The sequence below is a fragment of the Macrotis lagotis genome, chromosome X (assembly GCF_037893015.1).
Source record: "Macrotis lagotis isolate mMagLag1 chromosome X, bilby.v1.9.chrom.fasta, whole genome shotgun sequence".
Classification (NCBI taxonomy): Eukaryota; Metazoa; Chordata; class Mammalia; order Peramelemorphia; family Peramelidae; genus Macrotis; species Macrotis lagotis.
In genome coordinates, this window is record NC_133666.1 from 217,224,352 (window position 1) to 217,241,450 (window position 17,099).

Below are 17,099 nucleotides of genomic sequence, written 5' to 3' on the forward strand. Positions count from 1 at the left end.
AGGATAGCTTGTGGAATGTTTGTTGGTAGCTAGAAGGGAGCCAATGGATAGGGAGAGGTTCAAAATTATGAGAGGGGAAAGGAACATCAAAGGGCACCTCCCAGAATAACCAAGAAGGGATGTGATCAAAGGCATAAATAGATGACTTTGAACCTCATTGTCCATGCCTGGAACAAAAGAAAACAGAATAGAAAATAATATTGAGGTGATATGAAAATGTTTCATACAATTTTCCTCTCCAAAGATGACAATGTTCCTGGTGATTGCTTATCTGTGAGCAATCTAGTGGCTTTGTGGGGCCAATTAACTCATAATGCACTCAACTGATACATCATTGGTAATGAACTGGGTGTTGGGGGACCAAAGGACCAAAATAGCTTTCCTCATGTCCTCATAACCTCAGGCTCCCCCAAAGGCTGTTGTTGCGATTTACAAGGTATTGAAGGGAATCTTCTACATGGAGGTTATGATGAATATCTTTATTATGATTTTCCTAAAACCTGATCTCAGCATGTCTGTTCCCCTTTCTTTGGACAAAGAGTGAATTTTAATCTTTCTATTATAATGATTTCAGGGAAAAGTGGCAGACAGAGAGAGCTTACTCTTTTTACTTACTGCCAAGCAACAGAGTGTCAGATTAAGAATGTTGTGAGCTGGCTAATGGGAAACTAATACACCCTAACCTAGGTCAGCAGCTGTTTTCTTTGTAACCATGGAATACCTGACATACCCAATTGTGTCTCACAGGTACCATATTCTACCATCTGCTATATGATAATTGTATCAATCACTATCTAAATGGAGCCTTACCTGGAAACTTGGTTTAGGCAGTGGGGACATGCGTTAAGAATTTCAATTTGGCTTTTTTTCCCCCTGAATTGTAAACAGATGAATTTATAGAGGCAATTTCTGTAATCATTTTATAGTTGCCTCATGGGAAAGTCTGAGTGAAATTTGAAAACAAGCTTTTTGCTGTGTGTGTGTGTGTGTGTGTGTGTGTGTGCATGTGCACACACAGTTTATACTTCATTGTGTGCCCTTACAAAAATTTTGATTTGAGAGATCTTTTTCAGAGAGAGTACTTACTACAAGACGAAGAGTTAAGAGATGTGGTTTCTAAACACAGAATTATAGAAATCTAGGAGTTGGAAGAGACTTCAAAGGTTATCTTAGAACAACCTGAACTCTACAATATTTCCAACAAGTAGACCTTCCTGAAGGAGAGCAGCTCAACTCTCATTTGTTTTGTTTTGTTTTTTAAGCAAGGAGCTAAATGATATTTGATTTTGACCTGGAAAAGACAGAACAGAAGTGTCTCACAAGGAGTTGATGTTCAAGACAAGTAAGGAGATAACAAGAGAGCACTTAGTTTGGTGAAATCAAGTCACTTTTCCCAGATAAACTATATTATTTGATTCTGAAAGAATTGGCCTATATGATTAATAGGCTATGCCACTTGAAAGACTGTTAAGAAATGGAGAGGACTGGAGAAAGTAAAAGCTGCCCCAGTTTAAGAGGGGTGGATTATGTGGATAAAGTCTTCAGATCATATGCTAAAGTGCTTGAATTTGGTTCTTGAAAAATTTTGGAAGAGATTATTAATGTGATGCATCTAAAAAATGCTCTATTACATAGGGATAATATAACTTCAATAAGAGCACATCATATCAGATGAATCCCATTTTACTTTTTTGAGATGATTACAAAGATCATAGATTAGGATTAGCATGTATATATATATTATTTCCTTGTGATTTAGCAAAGAATTTAATAAAGTATCTCATAAATTTTCATAGAAAAGATGGGAAGATGCAGAATAGATAATAGAAAAATTAAAATGATTTAGAAGTGGCTAAATGGCCAAATTTGAAGGGTAGAAGACAGAATAATATGATGACTGAAGATCCCAAAAGAACTTTACAAGCTAGACCACTGGGTTAAATCTAATAAAATGAAATTCATCAGAAATAAATGTAATCTGACTACACATTTATAACCTATATCAAATTGCTTGCTTCTCAGTGAGTGGTGAGAAACTCAAAGTTTTAAAAACAAATGTTAAGGGGTGGCTAGGTGGTGCAGTGGATAGAGCACCAGCCCTGTAGTCAGAAGCATCTGAGTTCAAACCTGGCCTCAGACACTTAATAATTACCAAGCTGTGTGGCCTTGGGCAAGCAACTTAACCCCATTGCCTTGCAAAAAAAAAAAAAGTTAAAAATTATTTTTACATGCAACTGGAGAAAATAAAATACTAAATAAAATTTTTAAGTGAATGCTAAAAAATATAAATAAATAAATGAAGTCTTTTACTTCATTTTTAAAAATCACTTTTATAGGTGCAGCTAGGTGGTGCAGTGGGGGCGGCTTGGTGGCGCAGTGGGGGCGGCTAGGTGGCGCAGTGGGGGCAGCTAGGTGGCATAGTAGATCAAGCACTGGCCCTGGAATCAGGAGTACCTGGGTTCAAATCCAGTCTCAGACACTTAATAATTACCTAGCTGTGTGGCCTTGGGCAAGCCACTTAACCCCATTTGCCTTGCCAAAATCTAAAAAAACAAACAAAAAACACTTTTATAAGTTCAAAATGGAAAAACATACACTTAACATTGTTGTCACAAATGAAACCAATGAAATCATTTATCTCAAATAACTCACATTAAATTGTATATCATTCTCCTGATTCTACTTTCCTTGCCTAATCAATTCATACAATCCTCTACAATTTCTCTTCCATGTGATTGCTAAATAGATAACCATATTGTATTTTATTATTTATTTTTATAGCCCCTTTCAAAGCTCTTTCCAACTACTACCTCCTTCACGATTCATTTCTCGATTTCCCATTATTAGTTCCTTTCATCGTAACTGATATGTCTATGTCCATTTTTCTTTATCTGGAAGATATTGTATCCTTCAATCAATCAATAAACATTTATTAATCCCTTACTATGTGGCAGGCAAAAAATCCCCTGTTAACAAATATGTACACTTAAATAAAACAAATTCCCAGATTGTTCATATCCAAAAAATATATTTTTTCATTCTTAATTCAGTGTCCATCACCTCTGTCACAAAATGAATATTGTGTTTTATCATGAGTTCTCTGAAATTGTAGTCAACCATTTTATTCAACAGAATTCCTAAGGTTTCCAAAAGTTATTTTCTTTACAAAATTTGTTTTTCTGGTAATGCTCTCTTCATTCTGTATCAGTCCATATGTGTGTTCCCAAATTTCTCTGATACAATATCCTCCATCATTTTTCTTTAATACAGATGTGTTCATTTTTTTGTGTGTCAGGGATCTTTTTGGAAGTCTAGGAAAGCCTATGAACCCATCTTTAGAGTTATGTTTTTAAATGCATAAAATGAAGTACATAGAATCACTCAAAAACCAATTATATTAAAATAGTAATCAAAACATGACTATCAGGTTAAGAACCTTGCAATGCAGAGGCTACTTTGTTTTGTCTTTGTATCCTAGTACTTATCACAATATTATCACTATCACTGGCCATATGATAAAAGGATGGTCAAGAAATTATGTGTAGTCAGAAGAGAAAAAAAGCAATAAGGGTAGATCACTCCTTTTTAGAGAGTCAGAGATATCAGTATTTAACATCTCAAGTCATAAACCCTTCAATTTTAAATCATATATAACCTTGTCAATCAATCAATAAACATTATTTAAGAACATATTATATAGGGGTGGCTAGGTGGTACAGTGGATAGAGCACCAGCCCTGGAGTCAGGAGTACCTGGGTTCAAATCCGACCTCAGACACTTATTAATTACCTAGCTGTGTGGCCTTGGGCAAGCCACTTAACCCCATTGCCTTGAAAAAAAAATATAAAAAAGAACATATTATATGATGGGTGCTGTGCTAAACATTGCCGATAAAAAGAGGCAAAAGATAATCACAGACCTCAAGAAGCTTATAATCTGATGGGAGAGACAACATGGAAACAAATGTATACAAAGTAAGCTACATACAAAATTAAAAAGAAGATAATTAATACACGAAAGGTACTGGGATTAAGAGGAGTTGGGGAAGGCTTCCTGTAGATTAAGGTGGGATTTTAATTGATTGGTTCTTGTCCTTCATTATCAAATTAGACCAAAATGACATCCACAGTGTGCCCAACTGTGGCTGACAGACCAATACAAACTTGGAATGCTCTACCATAGGTTGGGCACAAATAGTCCATGTGAACACCTGGGGAGAGTATTCTAAACTTACGCATCTAATGTTTTCTTTGAGTTGCTTCAATTCTGTCTTCCTCATAAAGCTCAGTCCCCTCACAGATGGAGGCACACCATGCTGGGTGGTCCTGTGCCAGTGTCTTCCATGCTGCACAGTCAATTCCAAAGTTCTTAGGAGAGACCTTCAGGGAGTCTCAATAACGTGTCTTCTGATCCATCTTGTGAGCACTTGCCCTATGTGAGTTCTCTATAAAATAGTCTTTTTGGCCAAGTGTATGTCTGGTATTCTAACACAACCAGCCCATCGTAGTTGCACTCTCTGTAGTAATGTTGGAATGCTAGGCAAGTTAGCTCAAGAAAGGACCCCAGTGTCTGATACCTTCTCTTGCCAGGTGATCTTCAGAATGGGATTTTAATTGGAATGTAAAAGAAGTCAGGGAGGTCAGCAAGTAGAGCAGAGGAGGGACTGTGTTCTGGACATAGGGGACAGCCACAGAAAATTTCTAGAGCTGAGAGAAGTATCTTGTTTGTGGAATAATCAGGAGACCAGTGTCACTAGATTGAAGAGTACATTGTGGTTGGTTGTTATCCTTTGTTATCAAAGAATAGCAAAATGACATCACTAAGTTAGAGTCTGTAGGTCCAACTGTGACTGATCTGACCAATATGAGCTCAGAATGCTTTCCACAAGTTGGGCTCAAATAGTCTATATGGACAGTTCAGGAGGATTATCTAAATTTGTGCATCTCAGTTGAGCTCCTTCAATTCTGCTTTGCTCATAGAGCACTGCACCTTCTCTGATGAGGGCATACCATGCTGGGCAGTCCTGTGCCAGTGTCTCCTATGTTATGCAATCAGTTTCGAAGTTCTTAAGAGAGACCTTCTGTGTGACTTGGGCAAGTCACTTAACCCCATTGCCCCACAAAAAACAGAGAGAGACAGAGAAAGACAGACAGACAGACAAAGGGAGATCTTGAGAGTATCCTTGTATTTCTTTTTCTGACTACCATGTGAGCCCTTGCTCTATGTAAGTTCTCCGTAAAATAGTCTTTTAGACATATCAAGGAGTAAAATGTAGAAGACTAGAAGGATTGGAGGAGGTCTCAGGAAGAGTTTTGAATGTTGAATAGATCATTTTACATTTGGTCCTGGAGGTAATAAGAAGTCATTGAGGTTTGTTGGGGTGGGGGGTGCATAATATAACGTGCCTTGAGAAAATCACTTTGGAGATTAAATGGAAGATAGATTGGAGTAGGGAGAGAATTGAGGCACCAACAGTTTACTGCAATAATTCAACATGTAGTGATGAAGGCCTGCATGGATGGCAGTGTAAGGGCATAGGAAAGAGGTAAATCTTAGAGATATAGCAAAGGTAAAATCAGTAGGCAGTGACAACAGATTGGATGGAAGTGGGAATGAGAGACATTGAGTATTTCAAAATGATTACTAGGTTATGAATTTGTTTTTGTTTTTGTTTTTTGCAAGTCAATGGGTTAAGTGACTTGCCCAAGATCACACAGCTAGGTAATAATTAAATGTTTAAGGCTGAATTTGAACTCAAATCCTACTGACTCCAGGGCTGGTGCCTAGTTGCCACTAGGTTGTGAATTTGAGGGACAAGGTGGATACTGTTGTCCCACACAGTTCTGCAATCCAGGTCCCTGCAAGTTTCCAGGGGAACTTGACACATACTCCCTGGGATAACTCTAGGAACCTATTTGCTTCAATTCCCACAAATGTTTCTCTGAATTCCTCTGTGTGTGTGTGTGTGTGTATATGATATACATATGTCACTATTATTTTATTGCTTCCCAGTTTGAGGTATAGTACTAATAGTGAAGTCAACTGAAGGTAATAAACAATTTTCCTACCAAATTGTTTTACAGAACACATGTTTCATTTATAGTATATTTGTTTGCCTGACTTTCCTGTCCAGCATTAGTTTTTTTCAATCTTTTATCATCTTTGCTGAAATAATGAATGTCATGGATAAGAACAGGATAATTTGAACTCGCATTTCTCTTTATTGAAACATTTTCTATTTAGTTATTTATAGTTTATATTTCTTCATTGAAACTTTATGTTTTGCCTATTGGGGAAATGACACAGCTCTTATATAATGAAATCAAATTCCTTTACATTTTAGATAGCAAACTTTTGTTAGAGATATTGGATAAAACAATTTCACCACCTGATAGTTTCTCTTTTTTTTTAATCTGCATGGATTTCATGCACAATCTGTCTTTTTAATTTTATAGACATTAAATTGTTTATTTCTACCTTTTGTGACTTCATTTTTTTTGTTGTTATTGTTTAGTTATGAATTCTTCCCAGAAAAGGTATAAAGTAGACTGGATTATTGTGTTCATTAGCAGATAGATCTTGCTTCTAAGTGGATAGAGCATCAGACCTGGAGTGAGGAAGGCACTTACTAGCTGGGTGACCCTGAGAAAGTCACTTTACTCTGCTTTCCTCAGTTTCCCTATCTGTAAAATGAGCTGAAGAAGGAAATCATGAACCATTCTAGTATCTTTGCCACAAAAACCCCAAATGGGCTAACAAAGAGTTGGGCAAGACTGAAAAACAACTATACTTGTTCTTGAGTCTATTTCACAAATCTACTTTTGTATGTTTTAAATAGTATGAAATAGTGTTGATGCTTACTACTTCGGAAGTTTACTAATTTGAGATTTTGTTATCTGTAATTCACTTTCATTCCTCACTTTTTTTCATTGTCTTCTCTTATCTATCTTTTTTACCTCCGAATGAATTCTGTCAATACATTGAGAATGAAGGACAACTTACCTGTTGATGATGTTTGTCCTTCATTCTCAAAGAGGACCATGACATCAGGGAGGTGATGCCATGACAAGAAGGTGAATTGAATTTGAGTGAGGGAAGCTGTACTTAGTCACCAGCCTCATTTTCTCCTCTAGAGTCATCTGGATCCAGTGGTCAGATATGGATCCGGACTATTGGAGATGGTACTGGATTCAAGGCAATTAGGGTTAAGTGATTTGCCCAAGGTCACACAGCTAGTAAGTGTGTCTGAGGCAGATTTGAACTCAGGTCCACCTGACTCCAATGCTCTATCCACTGTGCCACCTGGATGCTGGTGCTCTGCCCAAAGAAATATAAATTTTGATCGTGGAAACCAGGAAAGATTTCTTTCTTAAGGACCATGCCTTAAACCCAAATCACTCTGACCTATTTATTGACCAACAAAAGATCCAGGTCCAAGGCTCATTTGATTATTGGTCGAGTAAAAAGAATAAAAAGCATTGCCTGGTGAGTTCAAAACTTAGATCTTCTCTTCCCAGATTCATTCATTCATTCATTGGTTTGTTTGATTTTGCAAGATAAAAGAGGGCATTCTTTTGCTTCTTTACTTAAAAACTGAATAGGCATTGCCTCAGTCAAACTGAGACCTAGGAAAGATCTAAACTTAAAAAGACCAAGATCTCTCACTGCATCCAGGGTCATCACCAATCATCCTGTTCTATATCTTCCACTGAACCCACATGACTCTGGAGGAAAAAGTGAGACTAATAACTTTGCTCAGACGTCCCTCCCTTAAATCCAATTTACTTGCAAGTCAAGGTATTATTTTCCTGATGTCATGGTCCTCTTCAAGAAGGAAAGACAAACAACAAATGTCTAGATTAATTTAGCTAGTATCATTTTTGATTACATTGGTTTGGTCCAACCACAAGGAGAGAAAATTAATTCAATTATTTAAATCTATATTTCTGTAAAGGGAAATTTGTTTATTTATATAAATCCTCAGTGTATCTTGATAGGTTAACTCTTAAACATTTTATGTATTTTGAATTACTTTGAATAAAATGGAGGCAATATATTTATCCTGGTTTTTCTTAGCAATATGCTGTGGATTTATTTTATTTTATTTTATTTTTGTTTTTTCAACAGGGAATGGAGAGTAAGGTAGAGTAAGACTGTGATAATAATTTTGGGCTATTGAATTTTTTAAACATGTATTGAAAATTATATACTAAATTTATTATATATCTGAAAAAAAAACTGAGCTTTATGTAAGAGATATATCTGTGGTTTCTAGTACAATCGTAGATTTATTTAAAAACCCTTCTCTTTTACTGAATTGCCTCCACTGTGTTTTTCATTAATTTTCATGGGTTCTTTAAAAGCATTGTAAAATGTTTTCTTCTATCTTTGCCAACAGTTTATATATAGAATAATGACTAGTTATTTTTGCAATACATTATAGAATTCACTTGGAAAATCTATATAGACAGGTAGCTTTTATCTTCTGAAGTTCATTTATGAATTGTTCTGTTCTTTCCTGTAATCAGTTTTTTTTTAATTCTCTATGCTCTATTTTGCTACTATAAAATGTTTATATTTTATCGTTAATATCCTTACATTACTTTTACCTTTTTTATTTTTACTGTTAAATAGTTTTTAAATTTTGTGTAGTACATTCTGATGATTTTCTTTAGTTCATGTCCTTTAAATGTATATTATTTTTCTTATTTTTTATTTTGGCAATCCTCTAGGTCCTTGCATTTGAAGTAGCGAATGGTTTGTCTTTTTGATTGCTGTATTAAAAATAGCTTTTGGTTTTATCAGCTCAATAATTTTTATTTTCAAGCTTCAACTTAATGTGCTTATTTGAGAATTATTGATTAATATATATATATACTCTTACTTTTTTTCAGTTGTACATACCAATTAATTGACCTTCTCTCTCTATTTTGTTGATATATTTGGAAACAGAACTTCCTCAGAGGATTGCTTTAGTTCCTTCCCACACAGTTTATTATACTATTCACTGTTGTTTTACTTTAATGTAATTATTTGTTGTTTCTGTAATTTGCTATTTGATTCTTTAGGCTAACATTATTTAGTGTCCAATATTCAATATTTTCCTTGTTGCTGACAATTTGTTTTTCATTATGATCTTAGAGGGAAGTGTTCACAATCTGCCTTTACTTATTGATGAGTTCTCTGTATGCTATCATGTGATCAATATTTGGAAAGCTGCCATATTCATTGGGAGATCTGGGGATTTCCTGGAGACAGAAAGTTGTTCAAATTTTTCATCTTTCCCATCATTTAGTTATTGCATAATGAAACTTTTACAAAGGACGCCTGACTTCCAAAATTATGATCACAAATACATGAACTTAGCCCTCCCAGCATAAGAGAAGCATTACCACCTCCTACTATCCTGAATCACTCTGGGAAGTAGAAGGTAATTAGATTCATGGTCTAAATGAGTTCTCATAGAGCACAGTCTCCATTCCAATTACAGCTCTGGTCCTTGGGCTTGAGTCAAGGCTTCCATGCCAGGCACATCTCTATCTGCAATTCTGGTTCCAGGATCGGTGAAGATTGGCCCCAGCATCTGAAATTGAAGAGGACAAAGAATACTGAACAGAACCAAAAACCCCCAGTACCATTTCTCTGAGCCAGAAAGGATAGAGAACAAGGTTTGTTCCTCTCCTCTTAGCCAGCTTGGTAGATAGAGGGGTGGAAAAAAATAGCTACTGAAAAATAGCAAGTATCCCACTGTCCCCAGTTTGCACCTAGTCCAGGGAAGCAGGATGGATTCTCTAGACCATTTTTATGAACAACTTTTGTGAAGGCTCCCCATCTTTATCAGCTATATCTTTATGCTCTTCATTCTTCAATAGTTGTCCCCAACAAATCAGCAAACACAGAGCTAGAGTTAGGTGGGCCCAGGATGCAAAAACAAGGGAATTCATGTGTAAGAAGTTAGAAAAGAAGAAGGTTTTTTAGTCAGAAAAGAAAAAGTTTTTTTCCTATTCTTTTATGATTCAAAAAAATCTTTCATTATTCTCTGTAATCTTGGGTACATAGTCCCTCAGGTGTACATGCTTCAGACATTAAACAGCATAAAAAAATATTGATTTACAATTTCATATCTTCAGTGAAGGGATTTTTTTCAGTTCCTGAGATGAACTAGGATATTATCATGACAATATAAAATATTGAAATATACATATTAAAATTAATGTTTTAACATTAACATTTTAAAATAAAATATAACATTAACATTTTTAAATTAACATCATTAAAATTCATAATAATACTGAAAGGTGTATCATATCTACATTTTTCAACATTTTATTAAGATTCTTATATCTTGCTTTTTTAAAATTAGATTTGTCATCTGAACATGTTAAGATCTCCAAAATTAGTTTTACAATCCTGTGATTGTCACCTCAGAAGCATTTTTTAACTGCCTATTATGTGCTGGATAGTTTGAAAGGACCTTCGATATGAAGGCCAACCTCTATATTTTTACAAATGAGGAAACTTAGGAGCAGAAAATTTATGTGAGTCTCACAGGTAGTAAAACATCCAATTTCAAACCTTCTGATTCCAGGTTCTTTGGATTCCAAAGTCAAGATTTTTTCCTATTGGACTATGCTTATCATTCTCTACCTGGTGACTGCTTCTCTGCAGGTTAAAGAACTAGATGTATTTCCAGGCTCCATTGGTACAGCCAGACAAAACTAGGTGTATGTCCCAATGTAGAGTAAGCTTTACAGCAAAATCTGATGATACAATTTTAGTGATTTTGTGTTTATTTTAATTTTCTTCAGGTTTTATTTTTCAAGTGTTTCTTTCCTTTCTTATTTAATTATTCCTTTATTTCACTTTTATCACTGTTTTGAAGTCATCAGTCAGAACTATATGGGAAGATACATTCTCTTTTTTTTAGAAGTCTGAATTCTATGATCCTTGGCATGTAGGAGAATATGTCTTTACTATTATGTTTCTGAATCACTCCTCTCTTTCTTTCCACCCCCTCCAATTGGAGCAGCTAGGTAGTGCAGGGGATAGAGTGCTGAGCCTGGAGTCAGAAATACTCATCTTCCTGAGTTCAAATCTAGCCTAAGATACTTAGTAGCTGTGTGACTTTGGGCAAGTCACTTAAACCTGTTTGCCTCAGTTCCCTTATCTGTAAAATGAGCTGGAGAAGGGAAAAGACAAACCACTCCAGTATTTTTGCCAAGAAAATTCCAAACGATGTCACAGAATCCAATATGACTGAACAACAACAAAATTCTCCCTGCTATCTAGTGCATACACATTACTATAATAAGGCTTCCAAAGGAAAGGAAGATGTAGATATTTGTAAGTATTACTCTCCCAGGTTCAAAATGAATATAAGTAGCAACTCTTTCTGTTTTGGTCAGAAATGCTGAGGGTCTTCCCCTTAGAGAGTAATTTTTTTTTTTGTCCTATGCAAAAAAAGGCTTTTTTTTTCATTTTTGCAAGGCAATGGGGTTAAATGAGTTGCTCAAGGTCACACAGCTAGGCAATTATTAAATGTCTGAGGCCACATTTGAACTCAGGCCCTACTGACTCCAGGGCTGGTGCTCTATCCACTGCGCCACCTAGCTGCCCCTAAAAGAGGCTGTTCTTGATCACTGAGAAACCCTGATGGTATTCTCCCAGCTTAATATTTTTTTTTTGAAGTGGTCATTCTTGACCTCTTCTTATGTCTCTCTTACACTGAATGGGCATTACCTGGGAAAGACCAAGTTTTTAAAAGATCAAGATCTCCTACTGCATCCAGGGTCATCTACAATCATCCATATCTGACTGCTAGATCCAGATACTCCAGAAGGAAAGTAAGACTGGTAACTTTGTACAGCATCCCCTCCTTCAAATTCAATTCACTTGCATGTCATGGCATCACCTCCCTGATGTCATGATCTTTGTTGAAAGGGAAGAATAAGCATCAACCCAGGATATATATAACAGAAATGGTAAATGCATCCATGAATCATGGTGATTTCTCCATGCCCTGTGTATCCAGTATAATCCATTTGCCCTGTGAAAGCAACCTTTTAATAATTCGCAATTGCTTTAATTATAATATTATTATTATTACTATATTAGTAAATTTTAAGAACCTTACTCAAAATTGAGAACATGATCCTATTTTCCTTTCCTTGTTTTCTCTCTCCTAAGTTCTTAAAACAAAATGTTTGCTCATTATCTATTACAGTGTATAGTCAAACATAAACGAATAAGTGGTTATTTTCACCCATGCCTAAGTGACAATTTAAAGACTATTTTCTACCACATCTTTTCTGACACCCACACTACCATCAACCCCTTTCAATGTGCTTTGTTTGTGAGAATAAGCAAGCAGACAGATGATAGATGTGTAGTATACATTTACCCTGGGCTACAGAACTAAAATACATTTTCTTATATACCAACCTAGAAGTATTAGTAAAATTTCTTTCTTCATCTATCATTGCTAACAGACAGAACTATTTGATTCTTGAAGTTAGCCTGGTATGGTACAGCCAGAGTCAGCCAGAAGATTTCAGTCAGAAATATAGGTTGTATAGTGGATACAGTGTTGACCTTTGAGTCAAGAAAACTTTTGTTCACTTTTCCTGCATCTGTAAAAAGGGTATAATAAAGAAAGGATGATAGTGGGAAATAAGCATTTATTAAGTACCCACTATTTATCATAAAAATATGATATGTAATTACATTTGATCATTACTACAACCCTATGAGGTAGGTTATTATACCTATTTTTATAGCTAAAGAAGCTGAGACAGAAAAAAGTTTGTGACTTGTCCAAAGTCACACAATAAATATTTGAGATCAGATTTAAATTCAGATCGTCCTGACTCCAGGCCTAATGCTCTATCCACCAAGCTACCTAGCTGCCTCTAATAGTAGAAATGTCAATGTCCAAGCTTGGCATAAGAATAAAATTGAATAACATTTTTAAAGTACTTTGCAAACCTCAAAGCACTATATAAATGACCACAGATGGTGTGGTGGATAGAGTCCCAGGCCTGGTGTTGGGAAAACTCAGCTTCCTGAGTTCAGATATAGACAGAGATTCATACTAGCTGTGTGACCCTAGGTAAGTCACTTAACTCTATTTATCAGTTTCCTCATCTGTAAAATGATTTGGAGAAAGAAATGGCAAACCCAGTATCTTTGCCAAGCAAATTCCAAATGGCATCACAAAAAATTGGACACAACTGAAAAACAAATGAACATTATAAAACTGCTAGTTATTATTATAATTTGTTCAATATCAAGTCGGTAACTATATAAACATGATCTAATTTCTCTGAGATTCAGTTTCCGCATCTGTAAGCTGATGATAATGATTATTCTGTTGTGAGTAAATTGCTTTGCAAACCTGCAGGCATTATACAAATATGAGTTGTTATTACTTTAATAGGCTCACAATCCCATTCATGTGAGTACTCCATCTACAAGTACAGATCACAACCCATGGATGTCCTCTCATCCTGTGAGTTTTTATTAACAGCCTTCCATCTGTCCTCCTTAGACAGTCTATCTGACATACTAAAAGGTTTTTATTATCCCCTGGATACCAATACAATTTTCAGACTTTTCATTTGCTATCCCCCTTCTCAATTCTTGCACAGCATATAGCCTTTTCTGCATATTTGATATATACTAATTATATGTTATTATTACCACATAAATGCTTCTTTACCAAGTTTTCTGTTCAACAGCTAAAAGCATAGAATTTAGGGATGCACATGTACACACACACACACACACACACACACACACACTCATATAAAGCAAAATCACCATGAATAGCCAGGTGATTCAGAGGCAGCACCATTTATAATACCAACATAATTTTTAAAATCAAACATAATGTATAGACTGATACATAATATTAAAGACTGTAAAGTAATTCTCCTGAAAATACGAAATTCTATTCTGACCTGGCAATCAGTTTAATTATGAACTCCAGGGTCAAAATGGGGTGGGAGGTAGAATGTCCCAGTGGGAACAATATTCAATTTGAGATCAAAGAGGCTAGATTTTAATCCTGTCCAATTTCTTTCATGTTTATGACATTTGATCAAATTAAATTCTTCCTTCTTCCCTTACTCAGTTCACTTCCTTCCTCCTTGGATGGGGTCTCATGGATGATACCCACCAGTTGACTAGGAATACTTCTAAGAGTTATATGCCCCAACCATGTAAACTCTATTTTAGTGGAGGACTACAAGACAAAACAAGGCAGAAAACATTTATTAATAATTTTATGTGCCAGACATTGTATAAACTCTGAAAATACAAATATCAGCAAAAAGAAAAACATTCCTACCCTCAAAGAGTTTACATTTCAATGGGGGGAAGATAACATATGAAAGCTGAAAAGGGATGAAGGAAAGAAGGTACTTATGAGAGGTAACAGTGGCAAAGTTCTGTAGGAAGGGAAATAAAGGTGGCCTCAGAAGGAATTCACTAGTGAGAGAATAGGGCAAAGCAGAGAGATGTTACAGGGTGAGAAGGTACAGAGTGAAGTTCCAGGTGACTTCTCTCTTGAGTAACCCAGGAGTGGACTTTCCCAGTAGACCCTGAGGGCAGGAATGATTTGTTATTGTGTTTTTGTTTTGTTTTGTTTGGATTTATTTGTATGATTACAAAGCAAGAGATAAGATCTGTCCTCAATTTGAACTGGCCTTCTTACCTTTTTCCCCATTAGCTTTTCTTCCTGTAAGATCTATCTGCCCCCAAAGCCCCTTCTTCTGCTTGGTTAGATCTTCCTGGAACATACATTTTAAGGAAGGGCTCAGGCTATCCATATCCACTCCTTTATTCTTCTATAGGTCTCTTCCTGACTCTCTAGACTTCTGTCTCCACTGTTTTCCCTCTGAGGAGATATCTACTTTCCAGTTTCCTATGTTATCTTTACTTATTAGAATGTAAGCTACTTGGGAGCTGAGATTTTTGGGGGGGGGGGTTTCTAGTTGTATCATAATTCTTAGAACAGTGCCAAGCATATTAGTAAATGTTTGATAAATTGCCTTGACATTGTTGTTTTCTGTTTCCTCATAATTAAAATGGGTGAGAGATACGGGAAAAGGAAAATGTGTAAAAGTTTTTATAGCAACCCTTTTTTGTGGTCACAAAATAATGAAAATTGGAGAAATGTTCATCAATTGGAGTATGGCTAAACAAGCTCTGGTATAAGGTTGCAATGGAATACTATTGTGCAATAAGAAATGATGAGTAACAGATTTCAGAAAAACTTGGAAAGACTTCTATGCACTGATGCAAAGTAAAATGATCAGAACCAGAACACAGTATACAGTATCACTGACAATGTGTGATGATCAACTGTGAATGACCTAGTTCTTCTCAGCAATGCAATGACCCATGACAACTTTAAAGGACTCATGAAGAAAAATGTTATCCCTATCCAGATAAAGAACTGAAAGATTCAGAATGTAGACAGAAACATATATTTTAATTACTAAAGTCTTTCTCCTTGAATTGATAATTCCTAATTCCTAATTAATAATTACCAAATTATTAGTGTAAGGCCTCTTCAATATGTATGAAGGCCATAATTGAGGCAATGACTGGTATATGAACTCACCATTTGGAGTATGCCTTATGTGATTTGGCTGTATTTCTGACATCCCAGGGACTAGCCATCCCTGGGAAAGACAAAACAGGATTGGGAGGAACTGGCTATTCTATTGATATTTAATAAAAATAAACCTTACAGCCCCATAATGGCATTTCCTTAAAAAATATCATATTGATTCGATCTATACCTGAAACCAAAAGGGAATTGGATCCCATTCAACTTAGATGTCTCTGAGCCTTCTTTGTCCTCAAAGGTATAAAAGTTGTAAGCCCCTTCTCCTCATTGGAATCTCACCCATGGAGGAGACGTCCTGCTTGGGGTAGTTGGTCTTCCATTTGGACCTCGAGGGTCGATGAAAACTGGGATTCCCTGACCTGACATCTCGAGAGTTGGTGCTTCCCGAATTGGTGATGTTTTCTTTATCTTTCTCTTCTATTTTGATTATAGTATTAATAATCCTTTGTCTTTTATGTATTATCTGCTGTATTGGATGCTACTGTAAGCAATCTATTCTTTGTATTGTATAATTAAAATACTTTTATTTTTAACTGAGTGAGAGCGTCATTTGCAGGAACAAATCCGAACCTCATTAAAATCACAAAACACTCCTAGTTATAATGATGTCTTGACTCTCAAGTGAATTGAATGGCAGAATTGCACAAAGTTATCATTCTCACTCTCTTTTCTAGAGTCATTGAAGTTCAGTGGCAAGACAAAAATCAAGACAATGGAGATGGCCCAAGATCCAATGGATGAAGTGGTGTTTTTATTCTCTAATTTAAGCTCTAAGCACTTCATAGCCATTGAAACAAATTGTTATTATATACCCATTCCACCAAGGGAAAATAAATGCTTGATGACTGTGTGACTAAATGGAGTTAGTATAAGGTAATTCCCTGATAGTGAAGATTGTTAGATATCAAAATAGTACCTAAAGCTGCTGACAAAATAGTGCCTACTCTCCTTTTTTGGAGAGTAGTAAAAGGTTACATATTCAACTGTATAATAATAATCAGAAGTCCAACAATACTCAAAGAGTTAAAAACAAAAGAGATAAGAGGCAGGAGGAGAGATTTTTCAAATATTTTGGTCATGGGTCTCTATAAGCTCACTGATCACATGTGGAGATTATATTGAGATAGTACTAACTTTACCTGAGTATAAGAATAAGCCCTAACAGAGAACTACAAGGGAATATAGAGGTTTGTTTAAGGACAGACTTCCCAGGAAACTCACTTCTTCCTACTCCTCTGATTATGCAACAAGGAACCCAGTGGAAAGATCAACTACTGCTTGAAGAACTTCCTAGGAAGTCACCCAAAACAGTCATTCCACTTGAAATGCAAAAAGTAGGGGTACTGAAGGAATTAACTGTTTCAGTGGTGTTCTGAAGTTGTGCTACATAATAAATTCTTACTATGGGGCAAGGATTTGTCTTCCTTACCAAGGATGACTGTATTATTATAGGGATAAACAAGTA

General features: G+C 35.8%; 1 long non-coding RNA gene across 2 annotated transcripts; it reads left to right on the forward strand.

Annotated features, from left to right (window-relative positions):
* The first annotated feature begins 368 nt into the window (after window positions 1-368).
* On the forward strand, window positions 369-16,477 carry LOC141497938 (uncharacterized). 2 transcript variants are annotated; one of them, XR_012471492.1, is made up of 5 exons: window positions 369-436; window positions 575-747; window positions 1,074-1,342; window positions 9,491-9,668; window positions 16,309-16,477. It is a non-coding gene; the product is annotated as an uncharacterized LOC141497938 (long non-coding RNA). The 2 variants fall into 2 exon arrangements; XR_012471493.1 differs by lacking the exon at window positions 575-747 and having other exon boundaries at window positions 390-436; window positions 1,263-1,342.
* The last annotated feature ends 622 nt before the right edge of the window (window positions 16,478-17,099 follow it).